This window comes from Gopherus evgoodei, chromosome 15 (assembly GCF_007399415.2).
Source record: "Gopherus evgoodei ecotype Sinaloan lineage chromosome 15, rGopEvg1_v1.p, whole genome shotgun sequence".
NCBI lineage: Eukaryota > Metazoa > Chordata > Testudines > Testudinidae > Gopherus > Gopherus evgoodei.
The window spans coordinates 28,340,493-28,357,824 of NC_044336.1; the positions used below are offsets into that span (position 1 = coordinate 28,340,493).

At 52.0% G+C, this 17,332-nt stretch overlaps 1 protein-coding gene across 20 annotated transcripts in view; it reads left to right on the top strand.

The window, feature by feature from the left end:
- Window positions 1–17,332, top strand: part of RBFOX3 (RNA binding fox-1 homolog 3) — a 414,255-nt gene that overhangs the window by 206,200 nt on the left and 190,723 nt on the right. The window contains exon 1 of one of the 20 annotated variants that reach the window (XM_030534080.1): window positions 8,626–8,668. The exons of 17 other annotated variants lie outside the window; for them this stretch is intronic. The gene's annotated coding sequence lies outside the window, so the exon portion shown is untranslated. Of the gene's footprint in view, window positions 1–8,625; window positions 8,669–17,332 lie in introns of those variants that run through there. 2 more of the 20 variants (XM_030534071.1, XM_030534072.1) reach the window with 2 other exon arrangements.

Sequence of the window (17,332 nt, forward strand, 5' to 3'; positions counted from 1 at the left end):
CTGAAAACGTTAAAATGTATTACTCGCATGTGAAACCTTATATTAGAGTGAGTAAATGAAGACTCGGCATAGCACTTCTTAAAAGTTGCCAACCCCTGATATAAGACCTAACCAGCATACGGCTTACAAGAACTGCTAGGCTCTGTTAGGCCCCAGACTTGCTGCAAAGCCTGTTTCCACTGTTGATACACTTTAGTCTTCCCTGCTTGCATTTCAGCTTTAATAACAGCATCTTAGCTTTCCCTGCCATTGAGATTGTAGTTCAAACATCAGCATAAACCTTCCAATATCAGGTCACGGTCAAGGGTCAACACTAGGATGTCATGAATGAAATAGGCCTGGTCTACACCGTGGGAGGATCAATCTAAGATACGCAACTTCGGCTACAAGAATAGCGTAACTGAAGTCGACGTATCTTAGATCGAATTCAAATCACTTACTTCGGGTCCTCGCGGCGCTGGATTGACGGCTTCGGCTCCCCCGTCGACTTTGCTTCCTCCGCTCACACTGCTGGAGTTCCACAGTTGACGGGAGAGCAATCGGGGATCAATTTTTCGCATCTATACTACACATGATAAATCGATCCCTGATAGATCGATTGCTACCCGCCAATCCGGCAGGTAGTGTAGATGTACCCATAGTTATGGCCCCTGCCTGCAGCCGTTAAGGCAGCACTAGCAGAATCGAGGCCACCTAGCCCAGCTGGCACAGTGTGAATCGCCTCTGTGCCTTCTCATTGCAGGCTTCAGGCGAGGGCACACGCCTGTCTTCTGCCCCAGAGCAGCCCCGTGCAGTGGTGCAGCTGTGGAGGCCCAAGGGGGAGCAGAATCAGGCCATTAATGTAAGTATGTTGAAGTACACTAGAATCCTTTAGATCCCAAGTTCTCTGGGCAGGGATCATGTCTTCCCATGTTTGGGCTGTGCCCGCCTCAAGAGGACCCTGCTCTGGATTGAGGCCCCTTCATGCTGTTGAAATACAACTATTGACTAATCCTAACATATCAAGTTTCAGAGGGGGTAGCCGTGTTAGTGTGGATCTCTAAAAGCAGCAAAGAGTCCTGTGGCACCTTATAGACTAACAGACATTTTGGAGCATGAGCTTTCGTGGGTGAATACATGATACATGAATCCGACAAAGTGGGTATTCACCCACGAAAGCTCATGCTCCAATACGTCTGTTAGTCTATAAGGTGCCACAGGACTCTTTAATCCTAACATGACAGTGATGGCACTGCAGCCACACAACCCTCACTGTCCCATTGTTTTCTGAGGGGCTGTGGGCTGGCAGGGAAGGAACCTCCTAGTTAATGGGGATGGAGCCCTCACTGCTGGCGTTAACTACCAGCCCTGCTGCAGCATGGAGACGCTTCCCTCTGAAAAGAGCAATCTGCACCTTTTGATTTTGCTTTCAAAGGCTTTTGGGAAAGGGAACATTTTGCAGTAAACATGAAGCCTCTGACAGGAGCTGCAGAAGTGGCACTGAACTGGGCTGAACTTGGTCAGGGTTTCCAGGCTAGTCCATTTTCTAGCCTAGTCTCTCCCCCTGCCTTGCCGTTTGCCTCTCCTGTTCTTCCCTCTGCCTCCCCCACCCACTTCTGCTCAGAGTGGGGAATTGTTGCTGGAAGGAGATTCAGGAGGCGAGGTAGGAATGAATCCAGGGCTTTATTCAACTCCCCCATGACTAGGGCAGTCGACGTGGGTCACACCCTCCCCACTCCCATGCTCTGCTTATCGCTTACTTACCCCGGTGTGTGATGTTGATGGTATTAGTCTGGCTTCCTGCTTTTGCTGTATAGTGATTAGCATAACGCTAACATTTCTTTTATTGCAAAGGGAAAAAATTCACGTCTCCCCACCCAACAGAAACCCAAATACAAATGCATTTCTCTCAAAGTGCAGACATTGGAAAAAACCAAGAGCCGTTCTTCAGGCCGACATCAGAGGAGCCGCATTCGCTCTGACAAACAGCAAAAGCTTATGTTTTATTCACCAGGCCTGAAAAATACCTTCCCGAAGAGGGGAACATAAATAAACCGGAGTGATGAATATTACACAGGATAAAACTGATAAAGCAAGGCCCCTAAACACGAGAGATGCACAATGAGGTTTTCATTACAGCTAATACTGTATGACAGGCTGGCGAGGACAGAGGAGAACTGGGAGAGGGGAAGTCAGCCCCAGAGACATTTTCCGTCCCCCTAATGAAAGGTGCGGGAGTGGGAGTTTACTATGCATGTTGCATTCCAATGCACTGTGTCACTGCTGCAGTTTTGCCTATGTACATTTATGTGTTTCAGTACAATGCACTCCATTTATAAGAATCACTGATAAAACCGCATATAGTGATCAAAGCCACTGGGACAAAATCATTTCTATACCTAACCTATACTCTGCTTGTAAGAATCAACCGCTTGTAATAATCCAGAATGGATGTGGTTCTTATAAAAGGAATGCACTGTACATCCCAAATGTGCCTGGCCAGGTTCAGTGAGCAGGTGAGGCCTTGCCAGTCAGTTTGTAGAGAGGGCCCCATTTAACAGAGTAGATGGATTGCTGATTCCTTTGGCCTCTTAGCTTCAGCCTGAGACATAATTTGCTATGTCAGGGCTCAGTCAGAGACATGCTCATGTGACAGGCTCATTGGCTGCTTAGCATACAAGCTGGGGAGCAAACCTGGCTTCTTCCTGGGCCAGTATAATTTACATCCCCTTTCCTGTCACGTGTTAGTGACATGAACTTGGATTCAGGGAGCCTCCCTTACACTCACAGCCACTTAGGTACATCCTGTTCTGCATCACCTCTGAAATAGCCAGCAGAGTCACTGACACACCAAGTACCTGGATGCGAAGGTTTGCACTGATGTGACTTGTGCACTGAGGGTCCTGAGCCTAGCGAGTGGTGAGTTTTGGAGGCTCCCAGGATGGGAGAGGACAAAAGGACAGGATGGACACTGTCCTGTGAGATTTCCATCCTCCATCGGACTTCCAGGTAGGCTGGAGAACTTGCAGGATTGGGAGCCATAAAGTCTCACGAGATTTGCAACAAGATTTGGAGCCATGATAGAAGCCCTGTGCTCAGGGATACCCACTTTCTGTGTGCTGGTTTCCAGCACTTAACCCACTCTCCCCCAGCCTTGCTGCAGGCTGTGCTAGTCACCGCTTTGGTGCTGGGAAGGAATTTTTCCCCATGCCACCAGCTTGGCCGAGGCTGGTTGGGCTTTTCACCTTCTTCGTAGCAAAATCTAGGGACTGGGTTTTGGGCAACAGGAGGGATGGGGTTGTCCACCTTCCAGAGGCACAGTTTGGACCTAGGTGAAAGTCATTTAGTTGTGTCCACTTTGGCAGGTGCCCAGTGTAGGAACTTGCTGGTTTAGGCTCCAGATCAAAAACGGTAACATAGAGGGCATCCCAAGAGCATCTCCTTACGAGCTGGGGGCGTCGTGTGTTACCCTCTGGGGGTATATGCCAACCAGGGGCTGTGACACTACTCTGGGGGATCCATCCCATAAATGCACTTAATGGTGGAGCTGGCAGGGATTCGAGGTCCCCCCTCCCCTCAACACCCCAAAAGAGGAAAGATCCTAGCTAGCAAATGAGGCATCCAGAGACACCCCCCGCCCCGTGCAATGGTTGGCTTTACCTGCATGGGAGCCCCCCAAAACTGGCAAAATGGGCTGAGAGTGACTGCACTGGACTGTCCCGTGTTGGGAAACGAGGATGTAATTTGACTAATAAAATTGCAAGCTGGTTAAAGCCCCTCCCCCACCCCTTGTGACCTGCCTCTTTCTGTGCAGTGAGCACACCAAAGGGATGGTCCAAGTAGGGTGGCCACTCTTGCATTCCCAAGATACCGGAGATTCCAACGCTTCCGGAATGGCATGGGTCTGCTTCTGCCAGCGTGTCCTCAGACCCAGAGGGAGGCGCCATTTATAAGAGCGTGCCATCTTGCCCCCGCTGGTGTGACTTTGGATGTGCCACATGGGGCCAGGGTGGCACGGTCTTAAAAATGGCTCCCCTCCATGTGGGGTGACCTCGCACGCAGTAGGGGGGCACCATTTTGAGGATCTCGCCACTTCGCTGCCACCCGCCTGACTTTGTGTGCAAGGTCACGCCAAGAGGGGTGGAGCGGCATGCTTTTCAAAGTGGCCCCCCTTTTCTGAACCAGACAAGACCACGTACAGATGGACAATCCAGGGAGAGCAGGAGCGTCCGGTGGAATGCCAAATGAGTGGCCTGCTTACATCCAGGCCTTTGGCATGTAAACGACTCCCCTAGCTATCCAGAGAGAGAGAGAAGCTAGAGAGGTGTAAATTAGACCTTCTTCTAGGTTCACTGCCCGGTTAATGGGAGTGGCTGCACTTGTTAACTCCTCTAAGTTCACTTCCCTGCAGTCAGAGCAGCCACATTGCGAAACAACATGAGCTACACACAGCGATGTGCTGGCCTCGAACTAAGCTCAGAGCCTCTGAGGGGCCTGCCAGCTCCACTTAAAAGCACCACCAGGCTTGAGTTCAGGCTATGATGTGTGGGCGGGACTTGAGTTAAGGGCAATGCTCGAGTTCTAACGCTGGTTAGCTGTGTGATGAAGTCTAACCTACTGATCTGGCCTTAATCCTTCATGTGCTTACATGTCAGCCCAGCTGAGGGCCTGATACTACCCCCAGCTGGATACAAGTTACTCCCATTGAAGCAAATGGGTGATATTTTACCTAGGTTTTCTCTGGCTCTTTTGCCCTTAATCCAGGTGTTTCACTGGCATGAATGAATTTATCCTCTGAGTGCCAATCAGGCCAGGAAATACTATCCCTATTATACAGATGGCAAATGGAGGCACAGAGAGCACTGATAGTGCAGAGAAATGAGGCCAGATCCCTTGAGTCCCAGGCCAGCACTGTCCTTGCCCGTGTCTTAAGGGTGGAGGGGAAGGGGACCAAGAGGCCTTTGAAACTGCTTCTGGTGTCAGTTGAAGCCGGGGTTTAGCAGAAGCGTCGCAGTATCGGGGAAAAGCAGATGGAGGTGCTACGGGAATGCAGATGCAGTTTGTGACTCTGATTCCATGGGACGAAATGCTAGTGGCTCTTTGAGCACCATAACAACAGCACCAGTGTCTTTTATAATGGCCTAAAAGCCCCAGCTTTCAGAATTTCTGGAGTGCCATGTTACCTCAGCAGGTCTCCAGGCTGGGGTGCGTGTGGGGTAAGCATGCGCTCCAAGCCTTGTTTGACTGCGTTCTATTCTCTGCAGCTCTATCGCTTTGGCTGTAGGTCGGAGGTATATGTGTGTGTCTGCACATGTGAGTGGACAGTGCATGCATTCTCAGTGATCTCTCAACTATCCATCTCAGAGTTCCCCCGAGGGACAGCTTTGTTGCTGGGAGCAGTGCAAGTTGTTTGTTTCCAAGGCTGTGATGCTGCTGTGCTGTGAATCAGCTTGGAACAAGTCTGAGGAGCACATGTAAGGTCAAATTCTCCATTCAGTTACAACTCTGCAGGCCTGTGTCAGTCAGTGAGAGCGTTAAGGTGCTTCAAGCATCTGAGGAGGGGAGCATGGGGGGGAGCTACTGGCAGCCTGGAAAAGGGGGTGCAGGCTGATACCTGAATAAAAGGATCTTTCTGCTTCTGCGTTTCAGACAAACCTCCTCAGATGTTGTTTTGGAAACAGCTAACAGAAGCCAGAGGCTGGGAGTGTGCTGAGAGGCTATGTCCAGGGCATGATGCTCTCTGGGGCAGTATTCAGTTAATGAAATCTGCCCTTTGCAAGCCCACTCCTCACTGGCCTTTTGCAGGGGGCTGATATGCACAGTGGTTGTTTAATACAGATGTTCTCATCTGATTTATTGTTCATTCAAGCATCCACGCCACCATAAAATACCATAAGCCCTTGCTTGTCCTGATTGTGTGTAGTAGGTCAGCTCTGGGTCAGACAACATCTGGAGGAGTCGTAGTAGTATTTATTAACTGTATTACCATAACACCTAGGAGACCTAGTCATAGAATCATAGAACCCTAGGGTTAGAAGGGACCACAAGGGTCATCTAGTCTAACCTCCTGCCAAGATGCAGGGTTTGTTATGTCTAAACCACTCAAGACAGATGGGTATCCAGCCTCCTTTGGAAAACCTCCAGCGAAGGAGCTTCTGCCACTTCCCTACGCAGCCTGTTCCATTGTCCTTACAGTTAGGTAGTTTTTCCTGAGATTTAATCTAAATCTGCTGTGCTGCAGTTTGAACCTTGTCCTGCCCATAGTGGCAAGAGAGAACAACTTTTCTCCATCTTTTTTAATGGCAGTCTTTCAGGTATTTGAAGCCTGCTATCATGTCCCCCCTTAATCTCCTTTTTCCCATACTAAACGTACCCACTTCCTTCAGCTTGCTCATATGGGTGCATTCCATCCCTCTGATCATCTTTGTCACTCACCTCTGGATCCTTTCCAGTTTCTCTATATCCTTTCTATACATTGGTGACCAAAACCGAACACAGTACTCTTGCTGAGGCCTAACCAGTGCTGAGTAGAGCGGTACTATCATCTCCTGTGACTTGCATGCTCTGCTTCTGTTAATGCAGCCGAAAATTGCATTTGCTGGGGGGTTGGTTTCTGTTGTTGTTGTTTAGTTGTTTTTTTGCAACAGCATCATGGGTAGCTCATGTTGAAGTTGTGATCCACCCTAACTCCCAGATCCTTCTCAGCAGTATTGTTGCCAAGCCAGTTATCCCCCATTCCATATTTGTGCATTTGCTTTTTCTTCCCAAAGTGACATTTGTCTTTGTTGAATTTCACCTTGTTGTCTATAGCCCAGTTCTCCAATTTATCAAGATCCCTTTGAATTTTAGCTCTATCCTCCGAAGTGTTGACAACCGCTTCTCCCCCCAGCTTTGTGGCATCTGCTAATTGGATCAGCATGCTCCCTATTCCTACATCCAGGTCATTAATAAAGATGTTAAACAACACTGGACCCAGAACAGATGCTGTGGAACCTCACCTGAGACCTCTCTCCAATCTGATATCATTGTGTTAATAGTTACTCTTCGTTTGTGGTTGTTTAATCAATTATGTATCCACTTACTGGTAGTTCTGTTGAGCCTGCATTTCTCCAACTTACTTATCAGAATGTCATGTGGGACTGTGTCTAAAGTCTTGCTGAAATCCAGGTATGTTATGTCCACTGCATTCTGTAGTCATGGCCCAGGACCCCATTGTGCTACATGCTGAACGAATGTAGAACAAAGACGGTCCCTGCCCCAAAGAGCTTCCTGTCTAGGTGTAAGACAAGACAGTAGGTGAATACTGACAGATGAGGGAGTACCAGGAGACAATGAGATAGTGACAGTCACAGCTGGGAGTTGGTTTGTTCCTTTTTGTAGTGCTGTTTGTGTTTTAGGATCTAATGTAAGTCTCACAAAGTGAGACAAGTGCAACAACTTAAAGGGAGAAGCAATTTGGCCAGAGACACTAGGTCATACACAGCAAGTCAAACTTCGCCTTTGGCAGCAGAACCAAATCCATTTCCTAACTGGGCGTGGATTTTACCACCCTGTGACGCTGTGTCCATCTGGGGCTTCTGCTTCCGCTGAACTTGTGCTGCAGCCCATGGTAGCCTACTCTAGAGTGTTTTCTTTACCTGTTCTCACACCGTGTCCCACCTAATCAGCAGCAGGATCAATGCTTCCAACCACAATCCTTGTGAGGAAGGGAGGAGCATTGCTCCTTTCCCCTCTTCCTCCTCCTGTCTCCCCCAGTGTGAGAATAAGAATGTAAATAGCCCTGCAGAATCCCGCACAACTGGTTAGTGGCCCCTCATTATGTGTCTTGGGACTAGTGATGTTACTTTTGGTGACTAGTACATCTGGGGTGGGGATGGGGAGGGATTCTGTTAAAGTCTGCAAAAACACAGTCTAAATAGAGAGTAAATGCTTAATAAATAAAACTCTCACCTGCTAACAAGTGGCATATGAGAGAGAGGCATCGTGATAGATCTTAATGCAGTTCTGGAAATGCCATTTCACAGAATCATTACTTCATCTCAGCACAATCTCTCTGAAATTCCACAAAATCCAGTAATAGAAGTGTCGCAAACCTTTCCCTGCCTAATAAATATTCACCTCTTGGTGCAGCACCATGGTCAGTTACACACCCCACAATCACACTCATTGCTCCCATCATTACATGCAATAACTGGAAAGAGCAAAAACAAGTGCCAGGTCTCTCTATGAATTTATGTGTGAAAAATCTCTGGCTCTGCATAAACAGAATTAACTCCTCAGTAGACCTCCCCTCCTTCAAATGCCTGGGTGGAGTTAATGGCCAAAGACAGAATATTTGTCAGCATCACCTCTGGGAAGGGACACTGAGGTTTGCTTCCAGATACAGAGAACAGAAGCCACTATGGGAGGAGTAGGAATTTTCCATGGACATGGTGAAGTAGTTGGAATGGAAGGGATTCAACCCAGGGGGAAGGGAGGTTAATAAGTCGGTCCTTGGAGACAAGGTTTCCACTGCAAATGGGACTTGGAACAGACATAGGCCTTTCTGAAAGTGCTGGAGCAAGAGGAAAGCTGATCTGAGCAAAGCTGCATTTCCTCTGTTGCAGTGTTCCCCAGGCTGTGAAATGAGGTGTGCACAGACTGTCTAGCCCTCAGCAGGTCTGTTTCAGCAGGAAGGATGCTCTTGTGGGTAAGGCACTGTGTGTGGCTCCGTTGTTCTGGGTTCCATTCCCTTCTGTGCTGCAGATTCTGCGTGAAATGGGGCAAGGCATTTAACCTCTCGGCACCTCGCTTGCACATCGGTGGTAACCCTTCCTCTCAACCTTTATCTGTCATGTCAATTTACATTGTAAACTTTGGGGTGCCAGGAAAGTCTTCTCTGCGCAGGGCCGGCTCTAGGTTTTTTGCCGCCCCAAGCAAAAAGTTGGCTGCCCCCTGTCCCAGCCCTGGGCTCCTTGCTGCACCCCCCTGGTGTCCCAGCCCTGGGCGCTCTCCCCTGCCCCCCCACCATTGCCACACACACACACCTCCTGCCGCCCCAGACCTGGGCTCCCCCCCCACACACACACACACCTGCACCCTCCTTCCACCCCAGCCCTGGGTCACTGGTAACTCACTCCTAAGGCAGATCATTCAGCAGGAATTTTAGTTGTGCATAAAACACAGACAGGATTGGTTCCCATATGGTTACAGAACTGCAGTAAAGTGGAACAATTTTCAGCTTCTGTGATTGGAGGATCTCTGGATGCATATTATAAAACTGTCCTCCATAAATGAGGAAAAGTTGAGGTGCCTTTATCTTTCTTTCTTTCTTTCTTTCTTTTTCTTTCGTACAGGGAATTTGCCAGTGCAATATCACTGTCTTCCTTTTAAACAAACAAACAAACCAAAAAAAAAGGCAATGGCTGTTGAAAATAGCAATTCCAGTCCTGATAACCACTGGGAAGCATTTCTTGCTCAATTTTATCCTACTTTTTCTACAGCAGGTTACAGTGGATCAGTGTATTTGATTTGGGAGAAATGAAGTAACAGCTGCCCAAACTGAGCTTGAGCACTCCTGAATTTTGAGGTGCTCAAATTTGGAAGCCAGGTGCTGGGGGGCTGTGGCTCCGGGGGGAACATGGCAGCATGTATGCAGCAGCTTGTCTGGCACTGCGCTGAGCCAGACACGCTCATCTGAGTGGCACGGTACGAGTGCTGGGGGGTTGGAGAAGGGGTAGGGAGTTCCGGGGGGGCAGTCAAGGGACAGGGAGCAGGGGGGGTTGGATGGGGCAGAGGTTTGCGGGGGCAGTCAGGGGCAGAGAGAAGCGGGGGTTAGATGGGTTGGGGTTGGGGGGGCAGTCAGGGGACAGGCAGTGGTTGGATAGGCATGGGAGTCCCAGGGGTTTGTCAGGGGACAGTAGGGGGTGGGGTCCTAGGGGGGGAGTTGGAGGGGTCTCAGGAGGGGGCAGTTGGGGACAAGGAGAAGGGAGGCTTAGATAGGGGGTGGGGTCCCAAGAGGCAGTTTGGGGCAGGGGTCCTGGGAGGGGGCAATCAGGGGACAAGGACCAGCAGCGCTTAGATAGGGGGTGGCTTCCTGGGGGGCAGTTAGGGGCAGGAGTCCCGGGAGGGGATGATCAGGGGACAGGGAGCAGGGGGGGTTGGATGAGTTGGGGTTTCTGTGGGGGGCAGTCGGAGGGAGTGGATGGTGGCAGGGTGGGGCTACCCTCCCTCCCTGTGGAGTGTCCTATTTTTTGAATGTTAAAATATGGTCTCCCGACCCTTCACAGTGCAGCTCTCCATTCACAGCAGGCTGCTGCATGAGGTCTCAGCTACCTCACTCCCTCCCCCTTCCTTTCTTGTTGGTAGTGGCCACGGGAATGCTGGGAAATGTAGTTCTTCAAGATGAGTTGCTCATATCCATTCCAGTTAGGTGTGCGCACGCCGCGTGCACGTTCGTCGGAAGATTTTTACCCTAGCAACACTCGGCGGGTCGGCTGGGTGCCCCGTGGAGTGGCACCACCATGGCGCCGGATATATACCCCTGCCGACCCAACTGCCCCTCAGTTCCTTCTTACCGCCCGAGTCGGTCGTTGGAACAGTGGAGTGCGGTTTTACTGACCTCCACCGCCCTAGCTACTTATAGTTCTCTAGTTATTTTGTTGTGTATATAGTTGTAGTTAATTTTTATTATTCATAGTTAGTGTATAGTTAAGCGGGGTTTAGGGATTAGCCCCTTCCCCATACCCGGTGCCGGGGCCCATGCCTGGTTCACCGGGTTTCAAACTGTTCTCATCCTGTCATAAGCCGATGCCGACAGGAGATCCACACGACTCCTGCCTTAAGTGCCTCGGGGAATCTCACCTGACAGATAAGTGTCGCATTTGCAAGGCTTTTAAGCCGAGAACAAAAAAGGAGCGGGACTTTCGGCTAAAGCAGCTCCTCATGGAGGCGGCTCTTACCCCTCTGCCTTCGGCACCGAGCGCTGGTCAATCGGCGGGCAGAAGCACCTCCTCAGCACCGGACCGCGCCGGTACTGCCAAGGCCTCTCGGCACCGGCCGTCGCCGGCACCGAAGTCGACTCGGCACCGCTCCCTCTCCCTGAGGTCGAGAAGGCAAAAGACTCCTGCTGCTTCTGTGCCACCTGCGCCGCAGCCAGAGAGCTCGTCTAAGTCGGATCGCATGGCCCCGACGACGTCGGCACTGTCAATTCCAGTCCCACGAGGGCCGTCGAGTCTGGTGCCTGTCAGCTCCCTCTCGCGAGCCGTGGATGAGCTTACTATTCCATCCACGCTGGAAACATTCTCAACGGCGAGGGATCAGATTGTCATGACAGAGTCAACGCTGCCTCTACCCCCGGCACCGCCGTTGCGGGTAATACAGTCTATCGGCAAGCCTGCCTTGATAAGACGATCCTCTGTCAGCACAGCAGAGCGGTGCCGTTCACGATCGCGGTCCCGCAGATGTTCCAGGTCCTGTCGGCGCTCCCGCTCCCGACGCTGCTTGCAGTCCTGGTACCGTTCTCCTCGGTACCGGTCGCACTCGCGGCACCGTCGGTATCCCGTTCGCCGGCCCGCTACTCTCGGCACCGCTCCAGGCACCATGACTCCTGTTGCCGCTCCTGACTTCGAGTCTCGAGATCTCAGTCGACCTCCCGGCACCGCTCCGGTCGCAGGTCCCGATCTCGTTCCCAGTACCGGTATGCCTCCCGGTACCGGTCCCCGGTGCCGAGTAGGGCAAGGTCCTCTAGAGACAGAGACTCTGCCCAGGACTTTTCAGCACCTCCATGGCCATCCAGACATGCATCAGTGTCATCCCACGCGGACAGCTCTTATGCTCAGGACCGCGATTCTGATGTGCCCACCAGAGTCTTCCAAGAGACCCAGGCCCAGGACCAAGAACCCCATCAGTGGTCTTTCTGGACACCTTGGGTGTACCACCAGTTCCGTCCTGCTCTGTCTCATCAGAGCACCGAGGCCAGAGGCAACGGTTAGCCGTCCCCCTCCCACTGCTGCGGAGGAAGCCCCAGTTCACCCACTGGACTCCCAGGTTCCTCTGGAGCAGGAGATCGCCCAAGAGCAATAGGCAACCCAGGACCCGCTTGTCGCCGGCATCTCCTCTTCCTCTTCTCCAGATGAGACGGTGGCAGGAACATCCTCCTCAGGCCCTCCTCCAATCGACCTGAGAGCCCATCAGGACCTCTTAAGGAGGGCAGCACTCAATATGAACCTCCAGGTGGAGGAGGTCCCGGAGGTAGAGGACCCGATAGTGGACATTCTATCGGCGGATGCCCCCACTAGAGTGGCCCTACCGTTTATTCGGATCATCCAGGCGAATGCCGATACTATATGGCAGTCCCCAGCCTCTATCCCTCCTGCGGCCAGGGGAGTTGAGCGTAAATATATGGTGCCCTCTAAAGGGTACGAGTACTTGTATGTCCATCCTTCTCCCTGCTCACTAGCCATCCAGTCCGTTAATGAGAGGAAATGCCATGGCCAGCAGGCGCCAGCCCCGAATCGAAGGAGGCTAGGTGAATAGACCTACTTGGCCGCAAGGTATACTCGGCAGGGACCCTATACCTCCGGGTGGCAAATCAACAAGCCTTGCTTACCCGCTATAATTATAACACCTGGGTGGCGGTGGGTAAGTTTACGGAGCTTCTCCTTCAAGACTTCCGCCAAGAGTTCGCTGCCCTCTTGGAGGAAGGGAAAAAGGTGGCCAGAACTTCCCTCTAGGCCTCTTTGGATGCAGCAGACTCAGCAGCCAGGACTCTGGCCTCGGGTGTTGCCATGAGGCGCATCTCATGGCTTCAGGTTTCAAACCTCCCACCGGAGCTGCAGTATACCATTCAGGACTTACCATTTGATGGTAAAGGCCTCTTCTCGGAAAAGACTGACCCCAGGCTGCAAAGCCTGAAGGACAACAGGGTCATAATGCGCTCTCTGCATGCATACCCGGTGACCCAACGCTGGCCTTTCCGTCCCCAGCCCCACTGCCCATACTCTGTGCCTAGACAAAGACAGGACTTTGGCAGGCAGCGTGGCCGAGGTAGTTGCAGACGACTGTCAGGACCCTAAGGGGGCCAAAATCAAGGTCCCTCGAAACCACCACCAGGACCAAAGACGAACTTTGAAGGTGCGCCCGAGGGCGGCGTACCAGTTACAGGCCAGGATCCCTCTCCTCCCTTCTCCAACCGTCTCTCCTACTTCCTCCCGGCGTGGTCCCAGTTAACTTCAGATTGCTGGGTCCTACGCATGGTGGAGTATGGGTACCAGCTCCAATTTATTTCAACCCGCCCTCCCACCCTCCAACCCTGTCCCTCTTCAGGGACCCCTGTCACGAGCAATTCCTCTTACAAGAGGTGCAGATGCTCCTCGCCATAGGAGCTATAGGGGAAGTACCGATGGACGAAAGGGGCAAGGGGTTTTACTCTCAGACCTATCCTAGACCTGCGAGGACTCAACCAGTTTATGATAAAGTTGAAGTTCCGCATGGTATCCCTGGGGACCATTATCCTGTCCTTGGATCCTGGAGACTGGTATGCCACCCTCGATATGAAGGACGCGTACTTTAACATCGCCATCTTTCCTCTGCACGGGAGATACCTCCACTTTGTAGCCAACCATCAGCACTTCCAGTTTACGGTCCTGTCCTTTGGCCTTTCTGCAGCCCCAAGGGTATTTACAAAGTGTATGGCTATAGTCGCTGCCTACCTCCGCCGACGTTGGATACAAGTTTTTCCGTATCTGGACGATTGGCTCATCCGAGGGGTCTCCGAGACACAAGTCACTCAGTATGTGGGCATCATCAAGGACCTATTCACACGTCTGGGTCTGATGATCAATATAGAAAAATCCACTCTGGTTCCCACGCAGAGGTTAGACTTCATAGGAGCTATCCTGGACTCCAGTCTAGCCAGAGCCTGCATACCACAGCCGCGGTTTCAGGTGATGGCAACAATTATCTGAGGTCTACAGAATTTCCCGATGACCTCGGCTCGCACTTGTCTCGGTCTCCTGGGTCACATGGCTGCCTGCACATTTGTAACCAAACACGCCAGGCTCCACCTTCATCTTCTCCAAGTTTGGCTCAACTCGGTATACTGCCCGGGCAGGGACCCAATAGACACGATAGTCACCATTCCCCCGAGCACTCTAGGCTCCCTAGAATGGTGGCTAGCTCCCTCCCTAGTGCGTGCAGGAATGCTGTTCCATCCGCCCCAACCCTCAATGTCCCTGACGACGGACGCGTCATCTCTCGGCTGGGGTGCTCACCTCGGTCACCTTCGTACTCAAGGCCTTTGATCTTCTCAGGAGCTGGCATTACACATAAATGTCCGAGAACTGAGAGCAGTCCGCCTGGCGTGCCAAGCTTTCCAGCAACAGTTGCGAGGCCATTGTGTCTCAGTGTTTACAGACAACACAACAGCTATGTACTACATAAACAAACAGGGAGGGACACAGTCCTCCCCACTTCGTCAGGAGGCCATCCAGCTCTGGGACTTTTGTGTAGTCCACTCGATAGATCTGGTAGCGTCCTTTCTCCCAGGCGTTTGGAACACCCTGGCGGATCTACTCAGCAGGTCTTTCTGTCTCACGAATGGTCGATCCGCCCAGACGTTATGCATTCTGTTTTCCAGAAGTGGGGATTTCCCCACATAGACCTGTTCGCTTCCCACAAGAACAGGAAATGCCAGATGTTCTGTTCCTTCCAAAGTCTCTCCCCGGGATCGATCTCGGACGCTTTCCTGATGCCATGGAAGAGCCAGCTCCTTTATGCCTTCCCACCGTTCCCGCTGATTCACTCTGCAGGGACAGAGCACACATCATCATGATCGCTCCAGCATAGCCCAGGCAGCACTGGTACATCACGTTGCTCGACCTGTCGATAGCCAACCCAATTACCCTGCCACTCCACCCAGACCTCATAACTCAGGGCCACGGCAGGCTTCGCCACCCGGACCTGCAGGCTCTTCACCTCCGGCGTGGCCGCTGCGTGGTTAAGCCAGTCAGAGTTACGTTGCTCTGAATCAGTACGACAAGTTCTCCTGGGTAGCAGGAAGCCTTCCACCTGGTCAACGTACCTTGCCAAGTGGAAGCGTTTCTCCTGCTGGTGCAAAACGCTTTATCTTACTCCCACTGAGGTCTCGATCCCCTCTATTTTGGACTACCTCTGGTCTCTCAAACAGCAGGGCCTAGCAGTATCATCACTGAGGGTACGCTTGATAGCCATCTCTACCTTCACCCAGGCGAAGGTGGTCGTTCCGTGTTCTCACACCCTATGGTTTCGAGGTTCCTCAAGGGCTTGGAGCACTTATACCCCCAAGTACACCGCCCAGCCCCGACCTGGGACCTCAACCTGGTTTTAACCAGACTTATGTCTCCCCTATTCGAGCCGTTAGCAACCTGCTCGCTACTATACCTGTCTTGGAAGACAGCTTTCCTCATAGCCATTACATCGACCAGACGAGTCTCCGAGCTTAGGGCTCTTATGGTGGATCCGTCATACACTGTGTTCCACAAGGACATGGTGCAGTTGCGACCACACCCGGCTTTCCTCCCTAAGGTGGTTTCAGCCTTTCATGTTAACCAGGACATCTTTCTCCCGGTCGTCTTCCTGAAGCCACACTCAACGTGACGGGAGCAACAATTGCACTCCCTGGATGTCCGTAGAGCGCTCGCATTTTATACTGAGCGGACAAAACTGTTTTGTAAAACACCCCAACTCTTTGTCGTGGTAGCAGACCGAACGAAAGGCCCACCTGTTTCCTCTCAGAGGATCTCATCTTGGGTGACGGTGTGCATCTGCACTTATTATGATTTGGCTAATATTTCCTCAAGCCACATCACTGCTCATTCTATCAGGGCTCAGGCTTCATCTGCCGCCGTTCTGGCTCGTGTACCTATCCAGGAGATATGTTGCGCAGCTACCTGGTCCTCGGTCCACACCTTTGCTTCGCATTATGCTCTGGTTCAACAGTCGAGGTGATGCAGCGTTTGGCTCAGCGGTTTTGCATTCTGCCACATCTCACTCCGACCCCACCGCCTAGGTAAGGCTTGGGAATCACCTAACTGGAATGGATATGAGCAATCACTCGAAGAAGAAAAGACGATTACTCACCTTTGTAACTGTTGTTCTTCGAGATGGGTTGCTCATATCCATTCCAAACCCGCCCTCCTTCCCCTCTGTCGGAGTAGCCGGCAAGAAGGAACTGAAGGGTGGCTGGGTCGGCAGGGGTATATATCCGGCACCATGGCGGTGCCACTCCAGGGGGCGCCCAGCCGACCCACCGAGTGTTGCTAGGGTAAAAATCTTCCGACGAACGAGCACGCAGCGCACGCACACCTAACTGGAATGGATATGAGCAACACATCTCGAAGAACAGCAGTTACAAAGGTGAGTAACCGTCTTTTTCTTTCCCTGCTCCAGGGCTGGCTCTATAGGCAGGGAGCTAACCAAGGAACTACAGCTCCCAGAGCCCCCTCTTGGTTCTCAGCTCCCATGCCGGATCCTTGCTGCCCCTGCAAATGGGCTGCCCCAAGCAGACACTTGCTTTGCTGGTGCCTAGCGCCGCCCCGTCTCTGTGTCTGTGCACAACTGGTGTCAGGTTCTGGTTCCTGGCAGTAAGTCCTGGTGGTTGGTGCGATGGTTGAAGCCAGCCAGAGGGTCAAGACTGGGCTGAAGGCAGTGCTGAAACTGGAGTCAAGGGACAGGCTGTGGGTGAGAACTTTGGTCAGAATCCATAGACAAGCCAATTCAGTATTGTAGTCAGAATCCAGACTCGGCCAACAATTGAAGCCGGTCTGGAGTCAGTTCAGAGGTCTGGGGTCAGGAGACAGATGCAGGACTGGTGCATGGTTGGAGTAGGGCACATATCAGGCTGGGGTAGGCTGGAACAAGGCTAAGGCAAGTCTGGAGCAGGAGCAGGAACCAGATCAATGGTAGGCTGAAAGACTAGGGAGTCTGTTACACTGAGCAGCGGTGGAAGGGTTCCTGGCCGAGTAGTGCTGTTGCACAGACTAACTTGCAGGTCGGAGGGGAGGGGTGGAGTGTCAGTGAAATATCTGTGCCTGGGGGGGGTCATCTGACCTGGGCCTTGCGCAGGGATAGACTGCTGCAGCAGCATGCCTGAGTGAGGAGTCCCTGCAGGCTCTGTTGGAAGGGTAAATCATGGCAGCCCAGTGAGCAGCCCTCGTCTGGCTACAGGTTTGCCTCACAGCTAGGCTGTTACTATAATACACCTAATAAACTAAGGCACAGTTAGCCCAACCGCAGTGTTTTAGGAGGCCTAGCGCATGCATTACAACTGAGGTGCACTAGCAGAGCTATCCAGAGCGGGCCTGCACAACATACGGCCCGCGGAGGCTCATTGTGC